Genomic DNA, 23,928 nt, shown 5'->3' with positions numbered 1-23,928 from the left:
ATACCACTGTAAATTCCTACCACTGAGAGAAAAGCCCTATGACTCGGGGAAAAAAGTGTCAATGACATGTATAGTGATGTACTCAACCAGCGGCAGAAGGCAGCTCACAGCCACGTAGTAAGAAGAGTGGCAGGAAGGACGGGGTCCTCTTCCCCAGGAACACACAGGAAATCATAGAGTGCAAACCCTCCAAAAAACGTGTGCACAAACACCTGGCAAACATCGCATCTTTTATTTAGAAGTTCCTTAGTAAACACACATCCAAGGAGCCCACATCCCAGGGACCCTGAGGAGTGACTTTGGAGGAGTGTTTATTAGTTCTCTGATGCTCCTGGTCGCCGACCGCGCGCGGATGGAGTTGGAGTGAGGGAGCCAGAGACCAGTCCGTTTCGGTTAATCAGTCCCTTTCCAGTGGGATTCCCAATTCCCCGGGTGTTTCTCTCCCACTGTTCCCCTTCCCTGGTCCTCTCGCCCAGGGTCACCTTTCCCACTTCTAGCTGGCTACCTGAGGCCTGATTCCTAACAGAATCCAAGAGGGGAGGGGGCGTTTCCCGAGTTCGCGGACGCCCAACACCCAGCTCCAAATACCAGAAACTTTCCCTCGCTGAGACCGCAAGGAAGGAAAAAAGCTAAGACTCAGCCTCCGTCCGGGGGCCGAAGAAGAAAACCTTTCTGCGCCGCGACCCCGGCCGGGAGCTGGCGGTCAAGTTGGTGCAAGGAGGTAGGGACGTCAGCCCTCCAGCCCGCGCCCGTATCTCGGGGTGGTATAAACAGGATGTCAGACAGCGCGCTCCGGGCTTGTTTGTGAAAACTTGCCGTGCGCGCTGGGGGAGGGGGCGGCCTGGCTTAACCGCTCCCCTCCCGGCCAGGGGCCCCCGCCCGGGGACCTCCTCGCTGCCCGACGGCTCCGCGGGGCTGGAAATCCCCGCCTTCCCCGCCCGAGTCGCGGGGTCCTGGGCAGCGCTCAGGAGCAGCCCGGGCCGCACAGCGTGAAGACCGACCGAGAGCGGTGGCCGCGCCTCCGGCTAGCCCGGTTGCGCGCCCCTCGCCTGCCGACCGCGGCCACCCCGGTTCCTCCACCTCCCCCGGTGACACTCACCACTTCCGTGTGCGCCTGGGCCGGGCGGCGCCGGGTCGCTGCGCTGGTTGGGGTCGACCGGCCGGCTCGCTTAGCGGCCAGCCCCCGGGACCCCAGCGCGCGGCGCCCCAGCGCTGGAGGCAGGGTCGCTCGGGCGGGACAAGTCAGGACAGGGCGCAGCCCGCGCGTGTCTGCGGTCTCCGGGCATACTCCGCGGCCGCCGCGCCTGGCTCAGCGACGCACCGCCTCCCGTCCCGCCCCGCCCGCGCCGGCCCCACCCCGCGGTTCGCCGGGCCCGCCCCCTCGCGACGTCACCAGCGGCAGCCCCGGAAAGCGGGGCGGGGCCGCGGTCCCGGCGGAGAATCTGCGCCTCCGGCCTAGCCGCCCCGCCCCCATCCGGCTTCGCTCGCGAAGCCACCCCCACTAGTCTGTTCACCCAGTCTTCTAGATTCTAGAATGTAGAAACTCATCTAGGAAGCGAGGTCAGCCAGCGCGAGGAGTAAAATTGCCAGGATTCGCCTGTAGATTGACCCCTCCCAGCCCTGGAGCCCCTTCCGCCACACCTTTGTGCGCTCGATGCAGAAATGCAACCCCCTCCACCGTGTACGCTGCGCTTCTTACCCCAGCTGAGTAGGAGGGGAGCTAGTGGAGCACTAGACTAAAAAGAACTTAAGAATACAGCCCCAGCTTCGACAAGCTGCTGCAGATCCAACCCATTCCGTATTTTAAAAGCTCTTTACGAAAAAAAAAATAAAAGCGTATGCATAATAGGAGTTAGAACTACATTCACTGATACCTAACACATGTACAGCGCTTTTCATTTTTTTACTAATAACCTCTCAAAGTAGTATCATTTTATCCATGAGGAACAAATTAAGTCTTAAGTATCTTAATCAAGGTCACACTGTAGCCACGATTCAAACTTCGTAGGCAGTCCACGGACAAATCCTAACAATTTTATTTCCTTAGGTATCTCTCCAGTCAGTTCACTTGTCTACGTTCCGGCAACATGGTCCGAGCTGCCACCATCTCTCACCTGAAGGGACCACGAACACCTCTTAAATCACTGCATTCACTCCAGCCCCCAATTAATTCTCTACAATGAACTTTTAAAAATTCAAATCTGTTTCACACACTCCCATGCTTAAAACACTCCAGCGACTTCCCCCTGACAATCCCTGGATGAAAATCCTCCGAGGCCGCACACAGTCAGAATTCTGCAGCTTCAGGGCTGTGGACAGAGGCTGCCCCACCTGTGCTGACTTCACTAATCCTGCTGGACAGTTCCTGACCACTTGAGTTACTGCAACTGAAAGTGAGCAAGATATTCTGGGTGTGGAATAAAGTCAAGCATCCGAATTAGACTACTGAATTTGAGGTTTGGCCTCCACCACTAACCACCTGTGTTGCCCTAAACAGTTCTCAGTTGACTCAATTCTCAGTTGAGCAGCAGACAAAATGAACTCCAAAGTGCCTTCCAGAAGTACAGAGAAGAGGACGGGAGAAGACCGGAGATCAGAGCAGACAGGGAGGCAAGCTGGGTTGCCTGCATTGTGGGTGTTTGTGTGCAAGTCTTGTCTAGCCTGCCACACTCTGAACAACACCTCAGGGCTGTTTGCATCATTTTCTTCACCTGTTAAATAGGGATAATGCCTTCCTTAAAGGGGTTTTGCTGAAAGTGAACTATGATAATATAGCCCACATGGCATGGGCTCAGGAAGTGGTAGGAATTTTTATTGAGCTGGACCATAAAGAACAGGTGAGAGTGACATGAAGGGAGACAGAAACGTGAAAGAACAGCATTTCAGGTGAGGAGGGTAAAGAAAAAGGAAAGTCAGGAAGGCAGCAGTGAACCCATTTTGCCCACAAATGAATCTGGCTGTTCACAGGGTGGAATCAGGGATTCAGTTTAATCTGTTCGTCTGTAACAGACATTGTGCTAGGTGATGAGAATTCAGAGAAAAAAAAAAAAAAGACTAGGTTCCTGACCTCTGAATGTTCAATGTGCAGTCAGAGAGACAAGCAAGTAACAATTCAGTGTGATTCCCGGTCCTGTAACGGCGATCACAGAAGACAGTCACCCAGTCAAGTCTGAGGAAGTCAGAAGAAGCTTCAAGTAGCAGACACGAGGCAGGAGTCAGGAGGTGGCGGCATATTCAGGCAGTAGTAGTATATGCTGGCTGGGTGTGGCGGCTCATGCCTGTAATCTCAGTACTTTGGGAGGCTGAGGCAAGAGATTTGCTTGAGGCCGGGAGTTTGAGACCAACCTGGGCAACATAGCAAGACCCTGTCTCAAAAAAAAAAAAAATGGCCAGGTGCAGTGGCTCGTGCCTGTAATCCCAGTATTTTGGGAGGCCAAGGTGAGCCGATCACTTGAGGTCAGGAGTTTGAGACCAGCCTGGCCAACATGGCGAAACCCCGTCTCTACTAAAAATACAAAAATTAGCTGGGTGTGGTGGCGGGAGCCTATAATCTCAGCTACTTGGGAGGCTGAGGCACGAGAATTGCTTCAAACCAGTAAGCAGAGGTTGCAGTGAGCTGAGATGGCGCCACTGTACTCCAGCCTGGGCAACAGAGAGAGACTCCCTCTCAAGAAAAAAAAAAAAAGGTAAACTAGCTGGGCATGGTGGCACATGCCTGTAGTACTGGCTACTTGGGAGGCTGATGCTAGAGGATCGCTTGAGCCCAGGAGTTTAAGGCTGCAGTGAGCTAGAATCACACCACTGCACTTAAGCCTGGGCAACAGAGTGAGACCCCATCTCTTAAAAAAAAAAAAAATAAGTATATGCTGTGTGACTGGGGAATGAGAAAAGATGAACCCCATGCAAAAACTTTTGCCCAAAAAAAATAGTGGTTTTTTTGAGAGATTTAAGGTTTTTGTTTTAGAAGAATCACTCTAGGGCAAGTGCTCTCAACCTCAGCACTACTGACATTGTGGGCTGGAAAATTCTTTGTTGTAGCGGAGGTGTCCTGTGCATTGCAGGATGTTTAGCAGCATCTCTAACCTCTGACTACTAGGTGCCAGTAGCAACTCCTCTTGTTCCCCCATCACATTTCCCCACAACTCCCCACCCTCCTCCTCTCCCACTTGTGACTTCCAAAAATATCTTCAGACATTGCCAAATGTCCCCTGGGGTGCAAAATCACACCCCACTGAGAACCACTAGTCTAGGGATAATGTGGAAGATGAATTGGAGGGCAAGGAGATTAATTACATGTCATCGTAAAACTGCAAGCTGCAAGAGATGAGAGCCTATCTAAGGCGGTGGACTGGGGAAGGATACTAAGGAAGATGCAAAAAGCCTGAGGAGGTAGAATGGATAGTGCTTGGTGACTGATTAGTTGTGGCTACTGAGGCAGAAAGAGGAATCTCACATGACTCCTAAATTTTCTGAATTGGTTGACAAGCTGACCAAGGATGCCACTGACTGGATGCCACCGACCAAGCAGGATAAGAAATTCAGTTTTATGTTTGAGAATAGGAAAGTTTTAAAAAGTCACTAAGCCAGGCATGGTGGCTCAGACCTGTAATCCCAGCATTTCGGGAGTTCAGGAGTTCAAAATGGGTCCAGGAGTTCAAAATGAGACCAGCCTGGGCAACATGGCAAAAACCCGTATCTACAAAAAAATACAAAAAATAACTGAGTGTGGTGGCACATGCTTGTGGTCCCAGTTACTCAGGAGTCGAGATGGAAGGATCACTTGAGCCCAGGAGATCAAGGCTGCAGTGAGCTAGGATGGTGCCACTGCACTCGAGCCTGGGAAACAGAGTGATACCCTGTCTCAAAAAAAAAAAAAAAAAAAAAAAACAGGCCGGGCATGGTGGCTCACACCTGTAATCCTAGCACTTTGGGAGGCCAAGACTGGTGGATTGCTTGAGGCCAGGCATTCAAAACCAGCCTGGTCAACATGGTGAAACCACGTCTCTACTAAAAATACAAAAAATTAGTTGGGCATGGTGGTGGGCACCTGTAATTCCAGCTTCTCAGGAGGCTGAGGCAGGAAAACAGCTTGAACCGGAAAGGCAGAGGTTGAAGTGAGCCAAGATCGTGCCACTGCACTCCAGCCTGGGCAACAAGAGAAAAACTCCGTCTCAAAAAAACAAAACAAAACAAAAAGGGCCGGGTACAGTGGTTCATGCCTGTAATCCTGCAGTCCCAGCACTTTGGAAGGCCAAGGCAGATGGATCACCTGAGGTCAGGAGTTCAAGACCAGCCTGGCCAACATGGCAAAACTGTCTCTACTAAAAATACAAAAATTAGCCAGGCATCGTGGCATGCACCTGTAATCCCAGCTACTTGAGAGGCTGAGGCATGAGAACCGCTTGAACCTGGGAGGCGGAGGTTGCAGTGAGCCAAAAGCACACCACTGCACTCCAGCCTAGGCGACAGAGAGACTCTATCTCAAAAAAAAAAGTCACTCAGTAGAGTGACATATGATATATAGTACAGTGACATATATGTCTATATACATATATGATATATACATATATCATATATGTATATATGTACATATACATATCATATACATATGATACAGTAGAGTGACATGATATATGATACACATATGATATATAGGAGAGACACAATAGTGTAAAACAAAAGAATACAAATATTTCCTTCTAACATGCAATCCATGACATACATCTAAATTTAAATAAACCTTCTAACATGCAATCCATGACATACATCTAAATTTAATTAAACCAAATGCAGTGTAGAAGCCTCTTATTAGAAAATTATCTAAAATAATAATAACCGCCCAACCGTCAATCATACACACAATTTCACACATAAATCTTCATCAAAAGAACATGTCCCTGTCAGTCTATTCCTCTGCAAAAGCTATTGCTTAGATAACAATGGGAAGATATGTTAGATGAAAACAATGATGTCTGCCAACAACACTAAACTAAACTAAAACCCCTTTGTACAAGTCATGAAATTTTTTTCCAAAAGTTGGAATCTAGAGAAAAAATAGACTGTAATCTTGCAAACGTGATATAAATCAGTCACGGGGCATATTTTTCATATAGTCATGGCATACATGTCACTTTGTAAACTGTTCCTTAAACTTAATTGTAATTTGTAAACATATTTCAATGTTTCTACACAAGTCTTCATAACGAATGAACTTTTTCATGCAAATAACTTTTTTTTTTGAGTCAGAGTCTTGCTTTGGAGTGCAGTGGCACAGTCACAACTCACTGCAGTCTTGATCTCCCAGGCTCAAGTGATCCTCCCACCTAAGACTCCCAAGTAGCTGGAGACACAGATTGACGTCACACACCCAGCTAATTTTATTTTTTGTAGAGACAGGGTCTCTGTATGTTGCCCGGGGCTCAAATTCCTGGACGCAAGCAATCCTCCCACCTTGGTCTCCCAAAAAGTGCTGGGATTATAGGCGTGAGCCACTGCTCCTGACCTGATTGTTTTCTTAATCTGTATCACTGTCTAACATTATTCTAATTATTTATTAATTTACTTGTTTTCAACAATTTTCGTGACTAGGAACTTTTTCTGTCTTATTTCACTTCTGTGTTTGCAGTACAGAATAGTGCCTGGCACATAGTTGGCACACAACAGATATTTGCTGTTTTCGCCTATCTAACCTTAAGGAGAGGGGATACCTTTGGAATCACAGAGAACATCACAATGCAAACAAACAAAAACCCACAACAATTCAACATGGTTGAGTACAAGAAAATGGAAAAATTCTGCATGTATAGTTTTTTAGGGCAAATAACATGCCGTAAAATGCATATCAAAAGTATGACAGATAAGGCCGAGCACGGTGGCTTATGCCTGTAATCTCAGCACTTTGGAAGGCCTCACTTGAGGTCAAGAGTTCGAGACCAGCCTGGCCAACATGGTGAAACCCGTCTCTACTAAAAATACAAAAATTAGCTAGGCATGGTGGCACGTGCCTGTTATCCCAACTACTCAGGAGGTTGAGGCAGGAGAATCGCTTGAACTCGAGAGGCGGAGGTTGCAGTGAGCCAAGATCACGCCACTGCACTCGAGCCTGGGCAACAGAGTGAAACTCCATCTCAAAAAAAAAAAAAAAAAAAGTATGACAGAGAAACCTGGGCAACATGATGAAACTGTGTCTCTGCAAAAAGCAGCCAAGTGTGGTGCCAGGCACCTATAGTCCCAGCTACTCAGGAGGCTGAGGCAGGAGGATCGATTGAGGCTGGGAGGTTGAGGCTGCAGTGAGCCATGACCATGCCACTGTACTGCAGCCTAGGCAACAGAACAAGACCTTATCTCAAAAAAAAAAAAAAAAAGAAAAAAGTATGACAGATAAAATATTGCTATCTTCATTAAAGATCTCATTATTACACATTGACAGAAGATAGCATGACCCTAGTAGATGGTGGGCAAAGAACAAAAACAGATAGTGTCCCCCCTACCTACTCTTCCACATGCACATTGATATGTTAAAAGAAAAATAGAAACTAGTGAGAAAACACATAGAAAATCATTAACTTCTTTAATAATTGTAAAAATTCAAATTAAAGCTACAAGATACATTTTAAAACATTAAAGGTACAAACTATTTGAAAAATTGTAATGTCCACTGTTTTAGACCCTGATGTGGTGTGCGTTTTTCAGGACAGTGTAGATTTGTGGAAACTGCATAGAAAGTAACTTGCCAATATTAATCTATGAATTAATCTAAAATTATATAGTCCATTTTACTCAATCCTATTTCTGTGACTGTGTTCTAAAGCAGTTGTTTTAATATTCAGTTTAGGCTGGATGCAGTGGCTCATGCCTGTAATCCCAGCACTTTGGGAGGTCAAGGTGGGTGGACCACTTGAGCTCAGGAGTTTGAGACCAGCCTGAGTAACATGACAAAACTCCATCTCTGCAAAAAATACAAAAATTAGCCTGGTGTGGTGGCTTGTGCCTGTAGTCCCAGCTACTCAGTAGGCTGAGGTGGGAGGATTGCTTGAGCCTGGGAGGTTAAAGCTGCCGTGAGCCAAGATCCCAACACTGCACTCCAGCCTGGGTGACAGAGCGAGAGACCCTGTCTCCAAAAGAAAAAAACCCATTTAATATTTATTGTTTAAAAATTATTTGCATAGACTGGGTGTGGTGGCTTACGCCTGTAACTCCAGCACTTTTGGAGGTTAAGGTGGGAGGAATGCTTGAGGCCAGGAGTTCAAGACCAGCCTGGGCAATATAGGAAGACCCTAGTCTCTATAAAAAAAATTAAAAATTAGCTGGACTTGGTGGCATGCACCTGTAGTCCTAGCTACTGAGAAGGCTGAGGCAGGAGGATTACTTGAGCCCAGAAGGTAGAGGCCACAGTGAGCCATGATTATGCCACTGCACTCCAGCCTGGACAACAGAACAAGATTCTGTCAAAAAAAAGAAAAAGAAAGACGAAAGAAGGAAGGAAAGGAAGGAAGGAAGGAAGGAAGGAAGGAGGGAGGGAGGGAGGGAGGGAGAGAGAGAGAAAGAAAGAAAACAAAGATTTAAGGAATATAAAGAGTGGGGAGGAAGACATACATGTTCATTCTATTTTTTATTCTCTTTTATGCAGCTAAATATTTTACACATTCAGTATTTAAACCATATAAGATTTCAATGGATGTTCTGAAGTGTCAAAATTGCTTTTTTAATCAAGACTGTCATTTTCTACTGAAAATATAGTATTAAGTAAATGTTCACCCTTTGTTTAACAATCCCTTCCCTCATCTCACTTTGCAAAAAAAAAAAGGAAAAGGAAAATCAAATGTTGAACCTCTTACAGCTTACAGCTGAAATAAACTTTGACGCTGACTGAGCAGATCTTTCTCTACATGCTCACTAACCCATTGAATCAGGTGGTGAAATGATTAGACTTACAGGAAGGAGGCCATTTTCTATTGCTTAGTACCATGCAAACAGTAGGCTGTCTAAAGTACTTATTCATAATGACAGACAGTAAGAAAAAATCAGATTAAACATAACAGGAAGGAAAGGGAATATATATAATATTTTACCTTACAGGTATCATGCATGACATATAATAAAAGTTCAACAGATATTTGCTAAAGATACAATTCAGTAAAGAAAAAAAGATGAAAAGCAAATGAATCATGTATGTATATATAATTGTAAATGTCCACATTATCTTTTTAGACTAAAAATTTTCAGGTAATTGTCCAAAGTATAACTTTGGTAACTCTGTCATGAATTCAATACATAGGTATCACATATTTGGTATTATCCTAAAGTCATTGCTTGAGGAAAAAAACTTGATTCTGATTTGGAGAACTTCCTCCCCCAACTTCTGTAGAACATCAACTTTATCTTCCTCAGATACTTCAACTCTCATAAGATGTCAACTTCACTCTCAGTCTAACTGCCCCACAGATGAGTAGTTAAGGTAACTTTGGAGTAATAACAACTTAAGTTTAAATTTCAGCTCAGCTCTGCCACTTACTAGTGTATATCCCAGGTAAGTTCCTAAATTAATCCTGTTTCCTTATAAATAAAATTGAAATCATACTACCTAGCCCATTTACTTCAGTAAATGATTATGAAGGTTAGGTAAGAAGGTATATATAAACTAACTCTCCCTACCATAGTATGGCATATGGATCGGTCTTTAACTAGTTAGTAGGTAGCTGGGGAACATACTTAATTCAGGTCCATCTGGAAACTCATCAGACAAGGATTAGCCAGGCAAGAGATGTATTGGGGAAAATGCCTGTGAAGGATCAAGGGAGAGAAAGCAGAAAAAAAAAAAAAAAGAAAAGAAAACATGGAAAGCCTCCAGACCATGCTGCAGCTCTGACATCTGTGGAAGAAGAGAGGGAAAAGGAGATTATGGGGATACAGAGTCAAAGACCATAGCACAGTTCCAAAAAAGCCCTGGTTAGGCCAATCAGAGTCCTTGAGCCAAAGTGGCCACTGCTCACAGGAATTCGCCAGCATTTTCTTTCTTTTATTCCTCTCTTCCTCTCTCTTTCTTCCTCCCTCCTTTTCTTCCTCTCCTCCTCTCCTCCATCCTCTCCTCCTCCTCCTCCTCCTCCTCCCTCTCCTCCTCCTCCTCCTCCTCCTCCTCTCCTCTTCTTCTTCTTCCTTCTTCTTTCTTCTTCTTCTTCCTTCTTCTTCTTCTTCTTCTTCTTCTTCTTTTCTCTCTCTCTCTCTCTCTCTCTCTCTCTCTCTCTCTCTCTCCCCCCCCCGGCTCCTGATACAGTTTCACCCTTGTTGCCCAGGCTGGAGTGCAATGGTGCAGTCTCCACCCACTGCAACCTCTACCTCCCAGATTCAAGCTATTCTCCTGCCTCAGCCTCATGCAGCTGGGATTACAGGCAGGTACCACCATGCCCAGCTAATTTTGTATAGCCTTTTTTTTTTTTTCCTTTTAGAATCAGGGATCTCACTGTATTGCCTGGGCTGGAGTGGAGTGGCTATTCACAGGAGTGATCATAGTATACTAGTGATCATAGTATACTACAGCCTTGAACTCCTGGCCTCAGGTGATCGGCCTTAGCCTCCTGTGCAGCTACGACTATAGGCATGCACCACTGCGCCCCAAAAGAACTGACCAGCTTTCATATACCTGCCATGCTCAGTCATTGGTATGGAAAGCCCAGCTCTGTGCAAACATGCTGGTGTGTGCGTAGAGGCAACAGTTGGGGCTGTCAGTCAGTCATACTCCCACAGCAAGAGATCATGGTGGCCACATTTCGTACACTGGACTGCACAGATCCACCACTACATGCGTGCTTGGGAGCAGCCTCTCCACAAGTCCATGGACTGCTCTTCCTGAAGGGAAGCTTAGAAGTGATAGGTTAATAGGACAAACTATGGCCAGTTCTCAGGCCCAACCTGGTTCTCATCCTGTCCCTTCGCATGGTCCATTTCCCTCACCCTTAGCGATCACCTCGGCAAGTCCTGATAGCTTATTGAGCGATGTTATGTGGTGATGTGACCCAAATCTTCATTCCTCGTGGATCTGAGCCCTTTGTAGTCATACCCTTCTCAGGCCAGGAGCACTACACACACCCAATCCTAATTCCAATGAGTCAAGGGAGTACCAGGAAATGCCCAAGGAGATCTGGATTCCACACATCTTCCTCCCTAACCCCATCCACTTCCTCGGGCTGATGAGGATGGATTTCCCCTGTCATGATGGTGACTCTTTTCTCCTGCTGGTCCCTGGAGACAAGGATTTCCAAGTGCCCTGGTGGCAGCAGTAATTTGTAATTCAATGGGACCTTTGTTATGTCCCCTGGCAAGAGTACACTGAGTTTGGGGACCAGGATCCTTACCCCTTGATTAACACAGAGTTCTGGGGACTGGAAGGATAGTTCCCAGTGGGTCACTGGGAGTGACGGTAAGTGGGAACACGCCTACTTTGACCCCTTTGTTCCCAGATCCATTTATTCTTTTTATTGTGGACACAGTGCCATACAGAGGTCTCTGATTCAATGCATATCCTGCAGGATGTCATCCCAGCCTATTAGAGGGTTGCCTCCTATCGCTGCAGGTGTGCCTTTCCAAAGCCATTTCCACACTCTGTGAAGTCAGCTGCTCTGGGTGGTGTTATATTTGACATGTGAACTCCACAGTCACGGACCCACACATTTTGAGATTTTATGTAGCATCTTTTTTGGCTACATATTTGCCCGTAAAGGACACTATGCACTATTAACCATCTTTGCAATTCCTGCAGATCATGCCACCTTGGCTGCTCTCTGACCTTGTTGGTTATTACGTAATTGTGACCTCATGGCTTCTGGGAGTTACACACTTCCAATTGGTCTCTATTCCTTGGCCAGAATCCCCATCATGCCCACGGCTGTTGAGGAGCTCAGCTCTGGGATCACTCTCCTAGTTTGAGCAATGCCCTGCAGAGGAGGTGACTATTATACTTCTTAATGACGCCGATGTCTCTCTCAACAGTGTATTCTACTTTTTTTTTTTTTTTCAAAATGGATTCTCGCTCTGTCACCCAGAATGGAGTGCAGTGGTGTGATCTCAGCTCACTGCAAGCTCCACCTCCTGGGGTCACGTCATTCTCCTGCCTCAGCCTCCCAAGTAGCTGGGACTACAGGCGCCCACCACCACACCCGGCTAATTTTCTTGTATTTTTTAGTAGAGACGGGGTTTCACCGTGTTAGCCAGGATGGTCTTGATCTCCTGACCTCGTGATCTGCCCACCTGAGCCTCCCATAGTGCTGGGATTACAGGCGTGAGACACCGCGCTCAGCCAACAGTGTATTCTGAATGGTCTTAGTGAATAGTGTGTTCTTTGGGCCTCACGTGGAACATAAGCCTCAGTGGATCTTCTGGTCTTACATGATATTTCCATCCTAACATGCCCCTTCCCTCAGCCTTTTAATCTTTCCTCTACCTTCTGCCAAGGCAACTTGGGCTTCTCCACTTTACCAAGGTTTAGCAACCACCTTTTCCAGGCTTCTAAGAGCCACCCCACGGTAAGTTTACCTCATTCTCTAGGGTCCTTGCTGGGGTATTAGATCCAGTGTCTTGAAAGAGTGCCCTTAAGTCTGAGCTCCAGAAATAGCTATACTTCTCTTGGGCAATGTTCCTTATCACTTACATAGCTGATTGTGTTTCTCCCTTTGATCTGATTGTTAAGAAGTTCAGAATCAAAATTTAATCATACATCTATTACATATACAGGATACAGACATATAGAAACTTATAACGTACTTTCTATATTATCCTCACAACAGCTTCTTGGTTTTTTTTTTTTTTTTTAGACAGGATCTCCCTCTGTTACCCAAGTTGGAGTGTAGTGGCACAACCATAGCTCACTCCAGCCTTGACCTCCTGGCTTAGGCCATCCTCCCACCTCAGTCTCCCAAGTAGCTATGACTACAAGTGCATGCCACCACGCCCAGCTAAATTTTGTTTTATTTTTTGTAGAGATGAGGACTTACTATGTTGCCCAGGCTGGTCTTGAACCCCTGGGCTCAAGCAGTCCTCCTGTCTCAGCATCCCAAAGTATAGGCATGAGCCACTGCACTCCCCCTTTTTTTTTTTTTTTTTTTTTTTTTGAGATGGAGTCTCGCTCTGGGGAGTGATCTTGGCTTACTGCAAGCTCCACCTCCCGGGTTCACACCATTCTCCTGCCTCAGCCTCCCAAGTAGCTGGGACTACAGGCACCCACCACCACGCCCGGCTAATTTTTTGTGTTTTTAGTAGAGACTGGGTTTCACCGTGTTAGCCAGGATGGTCTGAATCTCCTGACCTCATGATCTGCACGCCTCGGCCTCCCAAAGTGCTGGGATTACAGGCATGAGCCACCGTACCCGGCCCTTATTTTTAACTTATTTTCACTTCATACTGAATCTCTTACTTGCATTTATTGAACACACTATCTGCCCGGCACTGTGCTAAGTACATATGTGTTATCTCATTTAATCCTGGCTTCCCTACTGTGGGATCTTGAGCAAGATACTGAATTTCCATAAGCTTTAATTTCATCATCATCAGTAAGTAAGGATGATGCTAATGTCCACTTTGTAGGATTATAATGAGGATTAACGATGGTAGTTAACATCAGTAGTTATTAAAATATACTTGGCTGGGCATGGTAGGCTGAGGTGGACAGATCACAAGGTCAAGAGATTGAGACCATCCTGGCCAACATGGTGAAACCCCGTCTCTACTAAAAATACAAAAATTAGCTGGGTGTGGTGGCACGTGCCTGTAGTCTCAGCTACTCAGGAGGCTGAGGCAGGAGAATCACTTGAACTCAGGAGGCAGAGGTTGCAGTGAGCTGAGATCACACCACTACACTCCAGCCTGGGCAACAGAGCAAGACTACATCTCGAAAATAAAACAAACAAACAAAAAAACCACTCAAATCTTTTTGCCTGAAACAACTCAAAAAATCTGATTTAATTATTGTACAGGATATCAATATAGTAATGTCCAGAAAGATAAACATTAGTTTGTTATAAAAACACTTAACATACAGAGCAGAATAAGTGTTACTAATCTTATTTATTATGGCTTTAATCTAATTAAAAGCTTTTGTGGTTCCTATAATTAATAGCAACATAACAGAATCAATAAAGCTTAAGACATAATGAATGTCCATACCAAACACTTATTTATGGGGTTTTTGAAAAATAGGTAAATGATATGATGGCCCCCTCTGAGGCCAGTGAGCCCAAGGATGTTTTACTTTAAAATCCATTCAGTTTTACAGGAATATCAGATTGCTTTGGGCTGACTTACTAACCATGATAATGAGGCTTATTCTACTCCTGGGATTTAGTATACTGTATTAATAATTAAAACACCTTATGAGCAAATGCTATTCTGACAACCAAGCCCAGGGTGCTGGAAAGACCGCTGGATCAGAAAGCAGGACACTTGTATGCTGGATGAGCCCTTTTATAGATTTAAAAAAAAACTTAGGGCAGTCTTTTTAATGTCTCTGAGCTCAGATATCTCCTTAGTTTGGATCACATTATTTTATGATGCCTATCAGCATCAAAATTCTGTGCATCTTTATTTTTTTAACTTTACTGTGTCCACGTACAAGTTATTGGCCACAAAATCATGTATGCATTTGACAAACGGGATAACTGAAGTGTAAAGTTTAAATTACATTCCAAAAAGCAATAGGAAAATAAATTGTAGCTGAACAAGAATTGGCCAGGCACAGTGGCCCCTGCCGCTAATCCCAGCACTTTGGAAGGCCAAGGCAGGAGGATCACTTGAGGAGTTTAAGACTAGCTTGGGCAACATAGTGAGACTTCCTCTCTATAAAAAAATAAATGAATAAAAATTAGCCATGCACAATGGTGTGCAGCTATAGCTCCAACTACTTGGAAGCCGAGGTGGAAGGATTGCTTGACCCCAGGAGTTTGAGGCTGTAGTGAGCTATGATCGTGCCACTGCACCCCAGAATGGGCGACAGAGTGAGTCCTCATTTCTTAAAAAAAAAAGAAATAAAATAAAATAAAAATAGAAAAGAATTAGATGTGACTTCTTCCCAAGTTCTAATTTTCTCTTATTCTGCTAGGAGAGTGATACATAGAAATTATATATTCTCAGAGGTCTATGGCATCCAACGCTTCAAGTCAATTCAGCAAATACTTATTCAGTACAAGTATGTGCCAAGCATCGTGTTAGTTTTTGATAACATGATGCATGATCAGTAACAATCAACTGATCAGCTACATGTATAGGGTACTATACTAGGCTCTTGGCGGGGGTGGTCACTCTTCCTATAGTGTGTAGAGAAAAAGGCAAGACATCCATCTGAAAAATAATCAAGCGTCAAATGGCTGATACAGACGTAAATGTCATAAGATTTCAGAGACAGGAAACATCACCGAAAATCCAAATAGACTTCATGGGGCTTGTGAACTATGAACTGAACCATGAAGGACACTGAAAAATCAAAGAGGCAGAAAAGTGTTAGGCCTATTTAATTGGCATTTATATCCTTCTCAGAATTGTTAAGATTAGGTTTATTTTTGTGTCTGAAACGCGTGTGTATTGTCTTCCCTCAATGTTAGGTACCACGACAGCAGAAACCATGTATAATACAATATTTATATTTGATTCAGCATGACAGATACTTATAGAGCATCTGCTATACATCAGACACTGTACTAAGTAAGCTTTGGAGGGGAGGAAAAGACCAAGAAGGAAAGAGAAAAGACTTGGAGATAAAACTCAGAAGTCAGATGAGGCCCTTTTGTTGCTGAAAGATCTGGGTAAACTTGGTTTGAACTCTAAACACATTGCCTGAACTATGGCAGTGTAAATCCCCTTCAAGAGCGAGGTAACTTCTGGAGGGCCACTTCCACCTCCTCATTCTACTCTGTTTTGCACCATGTTACAATGAAGGCACTCACACAAGGCTCCCTGGGTTTGGCAGCCATCCCTGAAGATGTAGGTAGGTAGGAATCCCAGCTCTGCTGCCCTGATGGCTGCTTTCTCCATTTTCCCTCTGCCCTTCCTCCTTTTGCCCTTGTGTTCTCCATCACCATTCATCTCATCACCATTTTGCCGCTCAAAATTTCCAAAACCTCCCTGCAGTATGCACAGCAAGTTGACCCTCCTCTAATAGCTGGATCCTTGGTCTCAATTTTCTACCTCAAGCATGTTCCAACCTATTTATCCGATTACACCTAATTTTCCAACTGATTTTTTCCAAGCCTAGATGCTTCTATTTTCAGGCAGAAATCTGGCACCAGCTGTAAAGCAATGGCAATATTTTCTCCACCTTGTTACAGAGAGATAAGTGCCCCGGTAACTCTAAGACAAACCCATAGGTCTATGAAGGGACAGAAGGAAAGTACAGGAAATGAGTCAGGAAGGGTTTTTTGGGCCTTTCTAAGTGATCTCTCTCTCTCTCTGTCCTGAATTCATACAGTATTTATTGCCTACATCACTCCTTGGAAATGTGTCCTTGAATGCCTTCTATTGCTGTTTGTCTTTCCTTCTGTTTGAGCTTTATCTCCCTGACCAGATTTTTTGCAGTTCCAGTATGGCAGGCTTTTCCCTTCATCCCTGGAATGCTCATGGCACCTGGCCCAGTGCCCCCTGGGTCAAATGGGCCTCACTGACTGGTCTGTTGAGTCTCAACCTATGGGAGCTTTATGATTTGCCTAGTTTCACAGGACCTTCCCTAAATTTTCCTAAAAATGTCACATGGCAGGTGTTTTAATTAAAATACATTAAAATATCTCTAAGAATGCACTGAGTATTTAACCAATTTGCTTGAGATGGCTGGAGATGTCCACTCGAATTCCAGCAATGAGGAGCTGGAAAGGACTAATGTGTATTTAAGTACTCTTACCTCCCAGCCATCTGCTTTCATTCTCACAATCACCTTTTGAGGTGAGATTAGGTGATTTGCCAGTGTTTACACTATTATAGGCAGGAACTGAAGTTTTAACAGGGCACACCTAGCTTCAGAGCTCCTGTTCTTTTCACTGTCTCACACCTCCAGGATAATAACATCCCTTTAGATATATTCAAATTCTCATCATCACTAAGAAGAGCAGTTATCCACTAGGATGCAAACTAAACAAACCGCCTCAACAGTTAGTGTCCTGGAGTTGGAAAAAGAAAATTGACTCCATGAACTTGAATAAGTGGCTTCACCTTTCTGAGCTTCCAGTTACTTATCTGTACATATACAATTCTACAGAGTTGATGTCAACACTAAGTTAAATAACACACACACACGCACACAACCAGGGAAGCAGTCTTTCTGTTGGCTGAAAAGAAGATCAATTGCATTCTTTGAAGATTTCAAGTGTTAAGCTAAAATCCTCCTTCCTTTTACAGAGTGTAAAATGGGAGCTGACACTCAGGTCTGACATTCAGATTAGTTGGGCAGGTGTCTTTTAATTGGGTTAACGCATTACATGATTTGGGAGGGGCATTAGCTGACTCACACAAGAGCAGATTAACCCTTAACCCAACTCATGCAGCAGCAGCCACAGTCCAGGAGGTAAACTGGCACCACCATCCATATTCTTTGAAGCCCTTCTGCACAGTAACTATCATTGCCCCTCAAACAGGGCCCTTTCAGATTATTGCAGTCAGCCCAGGTAGGAGGTAAAAGGGTTGAAGGTGTGACCATTATAAAATACAAGGAAGTTCTTTGGGGGAGGGTTTGGGGGAATGGAACCATTCTCCCCAGTCCCTTAATGACACCAAGTCCTGCTGCCTTATGTCTCTAAGACCACAGGCTTGGCAGTGAATGAGAGCTGAGTTTTAGCTCTGCTTCATCCTAGTTGTGTGGCTGTGAGTAGTACATGACTACTTTAAATCTCAGTTTTTTAATCTGATCTGTAAAATGGTAGTGATAATATTTTCTGTCTTTTTTTACGTGTACATTCAGAATTTTTATCTTAAAACAAAGAACCAGAGTAACGTTAATAATAGAAAATCCATACGGAAATATTCACAATCTGGTCAGTGAGAAATGGGAAAACAACTTCCCTGCCTTACTGCGCACCCACTGTTTGAGGAGCCAGAAGTAGAGGTGAAGTTGGAAGAAGGTCACCTTTTCCAGCTAAACCCCACTGCATAGCTATGTGCATTTTTATTCAAAGTCTCAATAACCAGAGGAAACAGTGAGAACTGAGAACCAAAATACTGTTATTGGCAAGCGTTTGGCTAAAGGGTCTGAGATGTGTAAGCACCAAGAAGGGAAAGGGAGATCGAGCAACATATTAAAAAGAGGGCTGTAGGAACAAACACAGAAGAAATAAGTCAACAATAACCTACTTCCATCCAGAGCAAAATGACAGTGCACATACATTCATATTCTCAAGTATGGGCTACACTGCACACTGACTCTTACTATCTCACACATTGTCTATTGGAAAGATTCAATCCCCCTAAGGGCACTCGGCACAGGACCATGGTGGCATGGTAACAGACATAGACAAGCATGCTGTGACCCTGAAGCAACAGCACATGTTAGATAATAATCGTTCAGAAAAAAAATCTTGTCCCAGAGCTGAGGTTACAAATTCCAAGTAAGCTATAAACATTCTTTTTGGAATTCCTTTAAAGGTATGGGTTAAAGTAAAACAAAAATCAACACCTAAAATCTCCTAAAGAACAAAATGGAGAAATAATGAACCTCTACCAAGAACCAATTATTTTAGGTTTCTCATTTGGATGGCTCTCCCACCAGATGGGTGGTGGGGTTACTTAAAAAGTAATGAGTCTACTGCAAGGGGAAGGAGTTGTTTGGTCCAGCGAGAAGGAACAGGCTTTCTATAAATAACTTTCCCTTCCCTGGACTCCATCCAAAATTAGAACCCATCAACCACAATTAACTACAATGTCCATCTTAGTTAATAATCCTGGATTTCAAGTAATACTACATATAAACTATAATTTTAAAGAAAAAAGTTCCAAAAGAAATCAGTAGCTTTACTATACAGGCATATGACTTTTCTGAGAAATTAAATTTAAGAGTTTCCGTCTGAAGGACAGAAATTGTTAAGAGGTAACATGCAGACCTCAGGCACCACATCATTTACCCTCCAATAATTAACTGCATTTCTCCTTAAATTCCTCTTATTGCACCTTAACTTCTCCAGTATCAAATCTCCTACTCTATAACCTCTTTTAAACACTTCCTTTTAACCTCAATTTCCTCATGTTTTCATTATTTGGCAAAATTACACTTAAAACATAATATTTATGTAATTAAACCAGAAGGTAAAAATAAATAAAACTCAAGTAATTTGCTGTGTACAGCTGTATGGAAGTGAGAAAGGTGCTCTTACATAAACCCTCTCTGCCTTCCACAGTGTGTGTGTATCTGCTTCCTGGTGAGTCTGAGGTTGGGAGAACTGCATCTTACTTTTCCTCCCCTACATCCCCTAGTGGGCAATATTAGAACCCAAGGGAGAAGAGCTGGCAAAGTTGTCATATCCCAAGTGGTCAATTCCTCCTGAAATGAAGGTAGGTTCACTTGGTCTTTCCTATGCAGAAATGAATGTTCAAGAAATGAAATATTTTAAAAGCCATTGGAAATCCAACAAGCTCCAGCCTTGTTGAGGGAGAAAGGAATCAAGTAGCAGCATTCAGAAGCAGCCCTGGGTTCATCCTGATGAGGTCTCTCCCTCTTTCAGGGAGAGGTGGCTTTCCCTTGCTGGGAGGGAGATGGAAGGAGGCATGACTTAGACATTGGTGGTGGTCTCCTTAGCAGGCTGGATACTGTTCATCTCCACGACGCAGTTCTTCCAGATCTATTTGCATCGTGTGCCCTCCCTTCAAAGGCCTATGTGATATCCTCAAAAGTCCTGTAACACATATCAGGGACTTTGAAGAAAGTAAAGATCAAGAAGGTAATGAGGAAGTCGGTGAAGATAATAAAAATGTACGCTCCTAAATAGTAAGCAGCAGAAGGGAAGAGTAATCCGACTAGGAAGTTGGAGGTCTAGTTGGGGCAGCTGGCCACTGCCAGCCAGGGCCCTGGCTGAAGAGTTCAGCCACAATAAACCAGGGAATGGGGCCTTGCCCAATTTCAAAGAAGGCCACAAAGACCAAGATAGTACCAATACAGACAAAGCTTATCCCATTATACTCATCTTTTAATAACAAACAGTCATGAGGATGGAACAAACAGCCATCCCTCCAAGGCCTATCTTATGTAGAGTCCTTCTTCCTGCCCTTTCCACCAGAAATAGGGAAACTACAGTGAAGACAGTATTAACCACACCGCACCAATGGTGACACAGATAGGCTGTTGAATACCTGCACCCTTGAAGATTCCTGTTGAGTAATAGAACACAGCATTGATTCCAGCTGAGAGAGCTGGAGCATGATGGAAATGATGATGGGCTGTCGGCAGCTGGATACTCTAAAGAGCTGCAGCATAGTGACTTGCTTTTCTTGTGCCATCCTTGCACTCTCATCTTTCATCTCCTGGATGTCTTGGGATCCATGGTGCCCCACAACCACTGGAGGATCTCCTTAGCATTCTCCTTTTCTTTTCTGTTAATGAGCAAGAATCTGGTACTTTCAGGGCAAAATGGAAGGGCTGCACTTTATAGCATAGCAGGAGAGATGGGAAAGCCTAATAGCATTGGCCATAGCTCTTTAGACCCAAGGATGAATTCCAGACCTAAGATCTGGGTCACCAGAATTCCAACAACAATGCCCAGCTGGTTGAGAGTGCCAAAGACACCTTGCAGGGTAGTAGGCGAGATCTCTCCAATGTACGTGGGCACAAAACCTGTGCAAAGTCTGCAGAAGAGGCCAATAACCAAGTGGGCCAGGATCAGCATTTCAACCAACTCAGCTACTTTACACAATCGCATAAGGCAGCCGCCAATGACAGCCAACAGATTGACGGTAAGCACTGAATTATGCCTGTCAAAGCTGTTGACAAAGAGTCCAATGGAAGAGCAGCCAATCATACCACCAATGGAGAATATGGCCGAAGACAAGGACCAGAGGGACAAGCGCAACATCTCAGAGGGAGGAGTATTTGCCTTATCCTTCAAAGTGTTGACAAATTCCCTTATAATAGTCTCAGGAGCACTGATGATCCCAGTGTTATAGCCAAATTGGAAACAGCCGATTGTAGCAATTGTGATGGCGAAGATCAGAGATGGAGTGACCTTCTGTGTCCCCCATCGCCTTAATCTAATTCTTTTTTTTTTTTTTTCGAGACAGAGTTTCACTCTTGTTGCTCAGGCTGGAGTGCAACAGTGTGATTTCAGCTCACTGCAACCTCTGCCTCCCGGGTTCAAGCAATTCTCCTGCCTCAGCCTCCCAAGTAGCTGGCATTACAGGTGTGCACCACCACACCCTGCTAATTTTTTGTATTTTTAGTAGAGATGGGGTTTCACGATGCTGGCCAGGATGGTCTCGAACTCCTGACTTCAGGTGACTCACCCACCTCGGCCTCCCAAAGTGCTGGGATTACAGGTGTAAGCCACTGTGCCAGGCCCCTAATCTAATTCTTTTCAAGTCTTTAAGAAAGATCTAGGAGTGTGATTCCAGAGACACCTTTTTCAACCAATGAAACCTTCAAAATTTCCTTCTCAGCAGCAAGTTTTCTCCAGGTCCTCAGGAACGCTCTAAAACTCTTACCATTACAGCATCTCCTATTTTCTGTCTTCTAAAGTTGTTGTGAAGATTAAGTTAAATAATAAGCTGGGTGCAGTGGCTCATGTCTATAATCCCAGCACTTTGGAGGGCTGAGGCAAGAAGATCACTTGAGCCCAGGTGTTATTCAAGACCAGCCTGGGAAACATAGAGAGACCCTGTCTCTACAAAAAATAATTGGCCAGGCATGGTGTTCCATGCCTGTAGTCCCAACTACTCAGGAGGCTGAGGTGGGAGGCTTGAGCCCAGGAGGTCAAGGCTGCAATGAGCCATGATTGTGCCACTGCCTTCCAGCCTGGGTGACAGAGTGAGATCCTGCCCAACCCCCCTCCCCCCCAAAAAAAAGAATATAAAGCACTTAGTACAGTATCTGGCACATTGTAAGCTCTTTATAAAGTTGGTTATTATTTTATTAGCAGGGACCAAGGCCTTAACCTTGTAAGATGCAGGGAAATAACAAAAAGAAAGAAAGGCTCCCTGTTGCTGAAGAAGCCATTGCCACAGTCAGGTGCACAAGGTCTAGCACAATTTGGTTCCCAGCCAATCTTACCCTCAGGTTACCTGCACGCACTCCATGAAAACTTCCCTTAGTTCCTCAAGGTAGGCAGAATTCCTCCTTTAGTTTCCCAGAGTACTTTGCATGTACTTTCCTACTTCCCCTTATCACACTCCATTCTATTTTGCTTGCATATCTATTCACTCTACCCTACCTTATCCCAGGCTGTGAGTTTATGGACAGCAGGAACCAAGCAGTCATCCTTGTATTTGCAGCCATAGGCATTCTGTAAGTATTGGATGAGGATGAAGGATGGATGGATAGACAGATAGGGAACACGGGATAACTAGTGACTTGGTAAAGGATTAGGTCTGGGTACCCAGGGGACCAATTAAGACAGTCATTGCTTCACAAGCTTGACTAAGGCTGGATCTGAAAAGAAAAGCAGAGGACATGACATATGCAGAATTGTTTGCCTGGTGAGGGTAGTTAGGCAATCTACATGTGCCTCCAAGGGAAAAGCATGGCTAGTTGGTGACTGCTGACAGAGTTGGTATCAGGCAGAACACCTTGGCAACCAGAAGCCAAGGCAGGATGATGCCTCTAAGTTTTCGTGCAGCCTGCAAAGTTAATAGATTAGTAAATTAGGAGCAAGTCCTTCCAAGTGTGGTCAGTTTCAGGCAGACTTGTGGACAATGACTATTCTCTCTGTGATTGTGTTCGCTGTAAACAATGATGCAAGATCTAAAGATAGAAAGAGGATATGAAACGTGGTTCTCACAGAAGATGGACTGTCTGGAAATAACATTTCCAAGTACCTAGAGTATAAAGTATTTTATAACATAGGGCAATATAGAGGGAGATGCTGTATCTTGACTTTTCAGAAACCATTCTTATTTTATTCATTTTGTTCAAAGCAATTGAAGATGATAATATTTATTGATTGGTCACTTATTGTGTACCTCACACTTTTTTGTGTGTGTGTGAGACGGAGTCTTGCCCTCTCTCCCAGTTGGGAGTGCAGTGGCTTGATCTCAGCTCACTGCAAGCTCCACCTCCCGGGTTCACGCCATTCTCCTGCCTCAGCCTCCCGAGTAGCTGGGACTACAGGGGCCTGCCACCATGCCTGGCTAATTTTTTGTATTTTTTAATAGAGATAGGGTTTCACCGTGTTAGTCAGGATGGTCTCGATCTCCTGACCTCGTGATCTGCCCACCTGGGCCTCCCAAAGTGCTGGGATTACAAGTGTGAACCACTGTGCCCAGCCTGTGTACCTCATACTTTTTAAGAAAGTGATATGGTAGAGTTGGCCTTCCCCGGTTCGTGAGAGTCAATTATGTATGTGTTTTCACAAGCCTGCCTGCATTAGAAGATTTTACACTGGCATCTTAAATTCAGCCATGTCAGGAGTATTTACACCATGGAAACTGGCAAACACTAAAAATCAGGGTTTTCAGTCCAATCCCTTCTGAGAGCTGCTTGTCAAACATTTACTGCACACTACTGATTTTACAATAAATGATCCTAATTAGCCCTTCCCATATTCCTACTTTACAGATCAGAAATTGAAGTTCGGAGATTAAATAACTCACTTATTATAAACTTTTTGGTGGCAAAGTCAGGATTAAAATTCAGACCATCTGTCTCCAAAGTTCATGCATTTAACCATTTAATTATTTGCAACACTTTATTTTTAAAAATAAGGGGGAAGGCCAGGCGCAGTGGCTCATGCCTGTAATCCCAGCACTTTGGGAGGCCGAGGCGGGCGG

General features: G+C 44.5%; 1 protein-coding gene, 1 long non-coding RNA gene and 1 pseudogene across 5 annotated transcripts in view; all 3 read right to left on the bottom strand.

The window, feature by feature from the left end:
- JAK1 (Janus kinase 1) overlaps nucleotides 1-1,339 on the bottom strand; it is a 128,253-nt gene extending 126,914 nt beyond the window's left edge. For 3 of the 4 annotated variants that reach the window (XM_017877191.1, XM_017877189.1, XM_017877192.1), the window contains exon 1: nucleotides 1,100-1,339. The gene's annotated coding sequence lies outside the window, so the exon portion shown is untranslated. The remainder of the gene's footprint in view (nucleotides 1-1,099) is intronic. The other variant, XM_017877190.1, reaches the window with a different exon arrangement.
- Nucleotides 1,340-15,177: 13,838 nt separating this feature from the next.
- LOC108532888 (uncharacterized) overlaps nucleotides 15,178-23,928 on the bottom strand; it is a 17,438-nt gene continuing 8,687 nt past the window's right edge. Inside the window, exons 4-6 of the long non-coding RNA XR_001886574.1 lie at nucleotides 22,374-22,779; nucleotides 15,399-15,456; nucleotides 15,178-15,324 (exon numbers count right to left, since the gene is read on the bottom strand). This is a non-coding gene — a long non-coding RNA (uncharacterized LOC108532888). The remainder of the gene's footprint in view (nucleotides 15,325-15,398; nucleotides 15,457-22,373; nucleotides 22,780-23,928) is intronic.
- Nucleotides 19,728-21,179, bottom strand: LOC108532887 (solute carrier family 2, facilitated glucose transporter member 3 pseudogene; annotated as a pseudogene).

Source organism: Rhinopithecus bieti, unplaced genomic scaffold, assembly GCF_001698545.2.
Source record: "Rhinopithecus bieti isolate Rb0 unplaced genomic scaffold, ASM169854v2 scaffold_6380, whole genome shotgun sequence".
NCBI classification, from domain to species: Eukaryota; Metazoa; Chordata; class Mammalia; order Primates; family Cercopithecidae; genus Rhinopithecus; species Rhinopithecus bieti.
This window is presented reverse-complemented; position numbering and strand designations above follow the sequence as displayed.